The 8,510-nt window shown below is 35.3% G+C and overlaps 1 non-coding gene across 1 annotated transcript; it reads left to right on the top strand.

Annotated features, from left to right (window-relative positions):
• Positions 1–2,238: 2,238 nt before the first annotated feature.
• LOC129307550 (small nucleolar RNA R71) lies at positions 2,239–2,345 on the top strand. Its single transcript, XR_008592439.1, has one exon. It is a non-coding gene; the product is annotated as a small nucleolar RNA R71 (small nucleolar RNA).
• The last annotated feature ends 6,165 nt before the right edge of the window (positions 2,346–8,510 follow it).

Raw genomic sequence — 8,510 nt, 5'->3', positions numbered from 1 at the left:
ATCCTAAGAACATCAAGCTCGAGTGGAGAAAAACTCATAGATTCGGCCTTAATGGCTTTAGTACCTACAACACAAGAAGATATACCCTTCTCAAGCATTTCAAGATCAAGCATAGGAGATATTTTAAACAAATCATGAGAAGAAGTAGTTGCATCATTCAAGCATGCATCAATCTCTAAACAAATAGGACAACTACATCCATCAATACATGTAGTAGTAACAAGAGACAAATCATCATCAACATGTGAGAAAGAATCAAGCATGTGAGACTCACAAGCATCATGAAGCAATAACTCAATGGAACTTACACCTAACAAAGAATAATCCTCAAAAGGATGTTTCATTGCTTCATATATATTAAAAATAACATGATCCTCTCCACATTTCAAAATCAAACTACCTTTTTCCATGTCAATCAATGTACGGGCAGTCCTCATAAATGGCCTTCCTAAAATCAAAATATCATCCCCACTCCCTTCTTTTGACATATCAAGCACATAGAAATCCACAGGAAATAATAGACCTTTAACACAAACCAACAAGTCTTCTACTACTCCATGTGGTCTTCTAACACTTCTATCCGCTAATTGGCATATCATAGGTGTCTTATGCATGCAATCAAGACTCAAGGCATGATAAATTGAAAGAGGCATAACATTAATGGCTGCACCTAAGTCTATCAATGCATGAGAAAAATGTGTGTTGCCAATCTTGCATGGAATTGTGAAGGAACCGGGGTCTTCACATTTTATAGGGAGTTGAGGCTTCATGATAGCACTCACAGATGAGGGTAATTGTACCCTTGCATTAGGCCTAAATTTTCTTTTATTTGTACAACAATCTTTCAAAAATTTGGCATACTTAGGAAAGTTCTTAACTACATCCATCAAGGGTACATTAACATGAATCTTGTGGAAGAAATCATATACCTCTTGATCAAATTGTCCCTTTACTTGCTTAGGGACCACTTGTGCTTGTGGAAAAGGAAGCTTCTTCATAATCTCTTGACTTTGCTTTCCTTCTTCCTTCCTTGAACTCTCCTTTCTTGTTTCACTTTGCTCGGCCTCTCCCTCTTTTTCCTTACTAAACAACTCGGCCATAGTCCCCTTTTCCACCTTAGATGGTGGTTGCTCACATATGATCTCCTCAATGTTTTCATCCTCATCATCTCTACAAAAAGATGCATCATTAGGAGCAAAAGAAGAACTAGAAACATTAACATCAATTGAAGAATTTAAAGAGGGCTTCTCGGCCTTCCCTTGTCTTTTGTCTTCTTGTACTCTTTCTCCCAACTCCTTGCCACTCCTCAATGTGATAGCATTAAGATTAGCTTTAGGATTAGCAACGGTGTTGGATGGTAATGTAGAGGCTTGAGCATTGGCTGCACTTAATTGGTTAGCAAGCATATTCATTTGAGAAGTAAGGGCATCAATTTTAGAGTTCATGTTCTCACACTTGTTACCCATACTCTCTACCTTGTTCCCTAAGCCATCATACATGTTTTTATACAAAGAGTTCATTTCAATCAACTGCTTACGTAACACATTCACATCATTAGAAGAGTTCGAATTAGAAGAACTCTCAATTGGAACAAGCCTCCTATCACTATAAGAATTAGAAGAAGGTGTAAGAGAATTACCACTTGGATTGTAGCTTTGAGAAGAGCTACCTTGAGACAAATGAGGTGGAGGGTCACGGCCAAAGGTGTTTTGATAGGATCCTCTTTGTTGATTGTCTTGTAAAGCCACATTTGGATTTGAATAGGAGAAATTAGGATGGTCTCTCCATGAAGGGTTGTAAGTATTAGAATAAGCTCCTTGCCCTTGCCTCCCACCATAGGATTGTTTTCCATTGTAGATAGCATTTACTTGTTCAAACTTAATAGGACAATTGCTTTCTACATGCATAGGTGAGTCACAAAAAGTACAAGAATAAGGGACAAGTGCTTGAGAAGTACTTACATTGCTCACTTGAGATATTTGTGGAGCCAACATTCTCCCAATCTTGGCAGCTAGCAAGTCCACATATGAATCATTAAGAACTGAGGAACCTACCATATTCACATTTCTCTTTTCCCTTGTAGAGTATTGAGCACCACTTGAAGCCATCTTGTCAATTAGTTCCCAAGCCTTTAAGGAAGTGAGGTCAATCAAGCATCCACCACTAGCGGCATCAATGTTAACTTTGTCTCTTGGAATCAAGCCCTCATAGAAATATTGGACTAAATTCTCACTAGAAATTTGATGGTGTGGGCATTTAGCCAAAAGGCCTTGGAATCTAGTCCAATACTCATAGAGACTCTCATCCTCTCCTTGTTGGACCCCATAGATTTGCTTTCTCAAATTGGTGACCTTGGAATTTGGAAAGAATTTATCTAAGAAGAGTCTTCTTAGCTCAGCCCATGTGCTCACTTTCACATAAGAAGGGTAGTTGAAATACCATTCCTTTGCTAAACCTTCAAGAGAAAATACAAAAGCCTTAGCTTGAACATCATCAACATTTACATGCATAGGCTTCATAGTATCACAAACCAATAGGAAAGTATGCAAAAACCTATGACAATCCTCTCCTGGTAACCCATGAAATTTAGGCAATGCATTAATCAAGGAGGATTTAATTTCAAATTGAACATTAGTAGGAGGAACATATAAGCCATAAGGATTATCATGCCAATTAGGTTGAGTTAATTGCCTAATGCTCCTCTCCTCTCTAGGGTTATGCAAGCCTTCAAATTCATTATTAACATGGCCATCATCATGCAAATTCTCATTCCCATTCCCATGGCCCTCATTATGCACATGCTCATGTCCTAAGATACCTTCCATTGTTGAATTACAAACCAAATGAGAATCAAGAATAGGTTGTGATCTTCTCAATCTAGAAATAGTCCTTTCAATTTCTGGATCTAATTCAACAAAAGAGGTATGTTTTCTTCGGGTCATGCACTAATCAAGCTCAAGAAAATTAAGAACAAAGAACAAGCTAAACTAAAATGCAAATCAACATGAAACAATTCAAAACACACAAAAGCAAGAGAAATAATTTTTTTTTATTTTTTTTATTAAACTCAATAGCAACAAAATGAAAAAAAAATAACACCAAACAAGTAGAAAGAGAGTTAGAAATGCTCAATCAAGAAGCTTTGGCAATTCTGGAATTCGCACAGTAGGCTCTCTGGAGACAGTGAACTTGTGAATTTTCTATCAGCAAATCCACATGATAAATTCCCCTGAAACTTTTATGAGAAACACAAGAGATATACAGGAAAATTATATAAAACTTTTAGATTAAAAATCCTGCCCAATCGTTCCCAGAATTTTTCACAAGTTGGTCCTCAAGTCTGGAGAAACAGGATTTCGTCCAGAAGACCTTCAGAGCTTCTAACAAACTTTCAAATAGGAAAATGGAAAAATTGAAGAAAATCCTAAACACAAGAAACAAAGATAAGACAGCGATAAGAAAAATGAAACTGGAATCAATCAATTTGAACGCACAAAGAGGAAGATATGCTAACTCAAAATTGAAACAGGGTTTTGGAAATCCTCTGTAATGGCTCCCTGGACCTTGTTAGATTGTAAAATTTCCACAGGACACTTCCCACGTCCAAAATTGACCAAACCAATTTTAAAGTGAAGCTAGGATATAGAGCTTTCAATGAAATAAATTTCAAGTTCAAATTCCCTCAGACTCATTCCCAGTTAATTTTTCAATTTCAGACAGAGACACTAGAAACAGAGTATTTTCAGCTCTACACCAAACCAACGAAAATTGCATTAATTTTTTTTTCTTTTTCAAAACAGAATAAAAACACTCAAAACACACAAAAAACACTAAACAAAACACAAAACACAAATTTTTATAATTTTTCAAAAAAATTTTCAGGAACACTAAAAATATAAATTAAGTACTAAACAACCTTAGAATTAAACTTAAACCATTCCCCGGCAACGGCGCCAAAATTTTGATAGGAAATTAGTCGCTTATCCTCAAAATTACACTAAAGCTAACCCTAATGCAATATAGGGCCAACCCTAGGTCATCTCCCAAGGAATGGTTTTAAGTCTAATTGAAAGTTATCTAGTGAAATAAATCAACCAAAGTTTGTAGGAATTTAGTTATCTAGCTAATTATCTAAACTAATTACCTAATATGCAAGTAATTAAAATGCTAGTGAAAGTGAGTGAAATGAACTTCCCTTTTTACAATAATGGAACCCTAGAGATTAGTTGATTTTGGACTCATTATCTTCTCATGATTAGGCTAAGTTTAGCTTCCCTTTCCTCTTGACTAAAGCTGTCATGACTTAAGAAAATTATCCTAAGCCAATTAACCTAATTAGCTAACCTCCCTAGGTCTTAGATTAAAGTCCCTAGTTCAATTAACCAATTGGTGAAGACATTAGCCAAGTGATTCACTCAAAATCCTCTCTCAACAGCCATGGTCAAACACATAAATTGAGCAACCACAAGATTATGTCAAGCTACTCAACAACACAAGCATTAACACCACAAGATTATGCAATATTAACACAAGAAATTCACTAATTGAAAAACACAAGATTATGTGCCAAACAAAGAGTGGCAAAATTCAGTCATGGCTGTCCAAGGAAGAAATTAAATGAAACAATCCTCTCTCTTTACATCAACATCAAATTCAAATTAGAATTTATAAGCTAAGATGATTAAACCCTAGATTAAGGAATCTAACCATCTAGTAAAAAGAGAAGAGGATAGGAAACAAAAGAACTTAGCCAATTTGAAGCTCAAGACTCATCCTCCATCTTCATCTCTCTAGGATTCCACAAAGAAACTTAGCCAATCTTCATCTTCAAGAACCCTAGTGATTGCTTGTGAAGGCCAAACTCCATAGCTCTTGAATGATGGAAATGAGCTTCAATCCTTGTGAAAATGGAAGGGATGGAACGAAAATGAAGAGAGGAGAAGAATGGTATGAGTTTTGTGGAGGTTTGGTGGCTGAAAATGGAGGTTAGGGTGCTGGAAAATGAAGAACAAAAGAGAGAAAATGAAGAACACTATGAACAAGAGAGAGAGAATGTGGAAGATGAATGAGATATGTGTTGGATCCCATTTGGGACTTAAAATGGCGTGCTCCTTGGTGTCTCCCATCAGCTGAAGCTTAATTAAAATAAGGAAAAAGAAATTAAAATGTAAATGGGAGCCTTGTCACACTTGCAAGGTGGCAACTTCCTATTGGTTTGTAGATGATTCCAATGTGTGCCTAATTTCCCATGTGTCATCCACATCATTTTAGCTGATCTAATCCCTCAAAATAATCATAATTCACGTGCAAACCATCAGCCATTGTCCTCAAGGAGTGTTGACCTCAATTGCCCAATTGATGCACAAGTCACATGCCACCTATGTCACATAAATCACATAATTCAATTAAATAGCATATGATATAATAAAATCTAATTCATGTCCAGAATTAAATTCATAATTAGAAGGGAGAATTTATTAAATTAACCAAGTTTCAGGCTGCACAAAATTATATAAAAATTTTCACACAAAGGCAAACCAAAAACTAGGACAAACTAAGACACTTAAGAAAGTGTTGACTTTTTTATTTAATTACTCCCAAACTAAAATGAATTTTAAAAATATAATTTCACCATTCATCAACTGGACATAAAATGCACTTTGTCAATTTTTCTTGTACATTTTCTCAAAAGTTCATTTTTTGGACCAAAATGCCCCTAGTGCACTGATCTTAGAAACTTAGGCAAAGTTCCAAATCTAATGCAATGTGTGCACTTGAAGGTGATAAATCATTAATAAAATGGTCCTAATTGACAAATAAAAGTGGGTAACAAATGTGTTCTATCAATTCCCCCACACTCAGCTTTTGCACTCCGGGCAAAATCAAGTAAAAAAGGTCCCAAAAGAAACTATAAGACAAAGAAATAAAAGAAAAACATTGTTTCAAGTCACTAAAATACTAGCTCATGAACTTCTACAAATTATCAATCAATGTGGCAATAATTACGAAAGAATTATGCACATCACAAACAAACCCTTACCAAGAATCAATGTCAAAGAGTAAGCCTCTCTAGGTTAAGTGTTTGCTCTCATCACTCAAAGTGTATAAGGTATTAAATTTCACTCAAAATTTCTTAGGATAAACCCTACTATGAATTTGTAACCCTTCTACATCTCCATCACTAAATAACACTTGCAATCAAGAATCAAATGGACTTTATTAGGTTGTGATATAGGTAATGAAAGGATGTCTAAGAAATGCATGTATATAAAAAAAAAAAAATAGGGTTAGCATCAAAATAATGCTAAATCAAGATATATCCCCTTAATATGCAAAGCATAACCTAACTCAATTGAGTGAACACCTTAACACAATGAGGATGGAAAGAAATGATAAGAAATAATAAAACAAATGGAATGGATGAGCTAGGCAACTTTTTATTTTTATTTTTATTTTTTTTCTTTCTTTTCTTTTTTTTTCTTTTTCTAGAAACTTTATTTCTTTTCTTTTTGACTAATTTTTTTTTTCAAATCTATCTTTGTTGTTTTTTTTTTTGGTTGCCCCTAACTCTTTGAAAACAATGGAAGTAATGGATAGAGAAATGATAATAGGCATCCACTCATTTGATCTAGGACATGCAATGAATATTAAAAAGACATATAAAAGTGTAACATGCATTCCTTGGGGAAAAATAGGGTGAATATTTTTTTTTTTTAAGAATCAAACCAAAGGCTCAAAGTGGCTAACAAAGGATAATAAATAATAATAGGTTGGCTATTTGGCTCTTGGCTATTTTTTATGAATGCCATCTCTCATCTCCTATCAAACAAGTGCAAGATATATGGTCTTAATTAAGAAGTGAAACAAATTCTAGAGGGTAACATCACTAAGGAATTAATCACACATGAGTGTTTAGCCTCTTCCATGAATGGGTAATATGCCACTCTAATCCATTAATTCAAGGTAAAAGAATGTTCATTTCACACCTATTCAATCCTAAAAATTACCACATCTCAAGAATCAAAATATCCGTTCAAGAGTTAGGTAATTAAGTAACCTCAAACAAAACAAAACAAAGAAATTTTTTTTTTGAATTTTTTTTTTGCAAAACCAAACAAACAAAACAAAATGTTTATTTCTCTCCCCCACACTTAAATCATGCATTGTCCTCAATGTATGTATAGACTAGTGATAAAATAAGGTGAGATCAATAATGAATGCATAACAAAAGTGTGGTGCAGATATTTTTTTTTTTCAAACTAAAACACAAAACAAAGAAGTCAAATAAAGCAAATAAACTCTAATTTTCCTACTAGGTTCATCTCCCCCACACTTGAACTATACCTATCATTAAATATATCAATTAAAGGAAGGTAAAAGCTCAAGGTTAGAGAGATACAACCTTATCATGGTGGTTCAAAAACATGTTGAGAGAAGTCCTCCTCCTTTTGAAGTGATTTGGCATCTTTGTAGAGCTTGCATAGGTGACCATTGATTTGCATAGTAGAACCCGTGGCTTTAGTCAAGAGTTGCAAAACCCCATAGGGAAACACCTTGGTCACTAAATATGGTCCCTCCCACTTAGACTTCAACTTGGCATGCTTATGAATAAACCTTGTTTGGAACAAGAGGACTTGATCTCCTTCTTGGAACTTTTTCCTCAAGATTAGCTTGTCATGAAGGATCCTTGTTTTCTCCTTATAGATTCTAGAAGACTCATAGGCATCCAACCTAAGCTCCTCAAGTTCTTGCATTTGAAGAAATCTCTCCTTAGCCGAAAGATGGAAATCCAAGTTTAGTTTCTTGATGGCCCAATAGGCCCTATGCTCTATCTCCACAGGGAGGTGGCAAGCCTTTCCATACACCAATCGAAAAGGAGACATGCCAATGGGAGTCTTATAAGCGGTCCGATAAGCCCATAAAGCATCCTCCAAGTGTAAAGACCAATCCTTCCTATTTGTGTTCACCACCTTGGTTAGGATTTTCTTGACTTCTCTATTTGATACTTCGGCTTGGCCATTAGTTTGGGGATGATATGGTGTAGAGATTTTGTGATGCACTCCATATTTAGCCAAGAGAGCCTTCATCATCTTATTGCAAAAGTGGGATCCTTGGTCACTTACCAAGGCCTTAGGAACTCCATACCTACAAAAAATATTAGATTTGAGAAACTTCAAAACAATCTTAGCATCACAAGTTCTAGTAGGAATGGCTTCAATCCACTTTGAAACATAATCAACACCAAGTAATATGTACTCAAAACTAAAGGATGGTGGAAAGGGACCCATGAAGTCAATGCCCCAAACATCAAAAATCTCACAAAATAAAATGGGTTGTTGAGGCATTTCATGTCTCTTACCCCAACTACTAACCTTTTGACATTTCAAGCATGCTTTACAAAATTCATAAGAGTCTTTAAACAAGCTAGGCCAATACAATCCACAATCTAAAACCTTCCTAGCTGTCTTATTTGAGCTAAAATGACCACCACATGCATGAGAGTGACAAAA

The sequence above is a fragment of the Prosopis cineraria genome, unplaced genomic scaffold, assembly GCF_029017545.1.
Source record: "Prosopis cineraria cultivar Desert tree isolate PC_DT_omini unplaced genomic scaffold, ASM2901754v1 PC3, whole genome shotgun sequence".
NCBI lineage: Eukaryota > Viridiplantae > Streptophyta > Magnoliopsida > Fabales > Fabaceae > Prosopis > Prosopis cineraria.
This window is presented reverse-complemented; position numbering and strand designations above follow the sequence as displayed.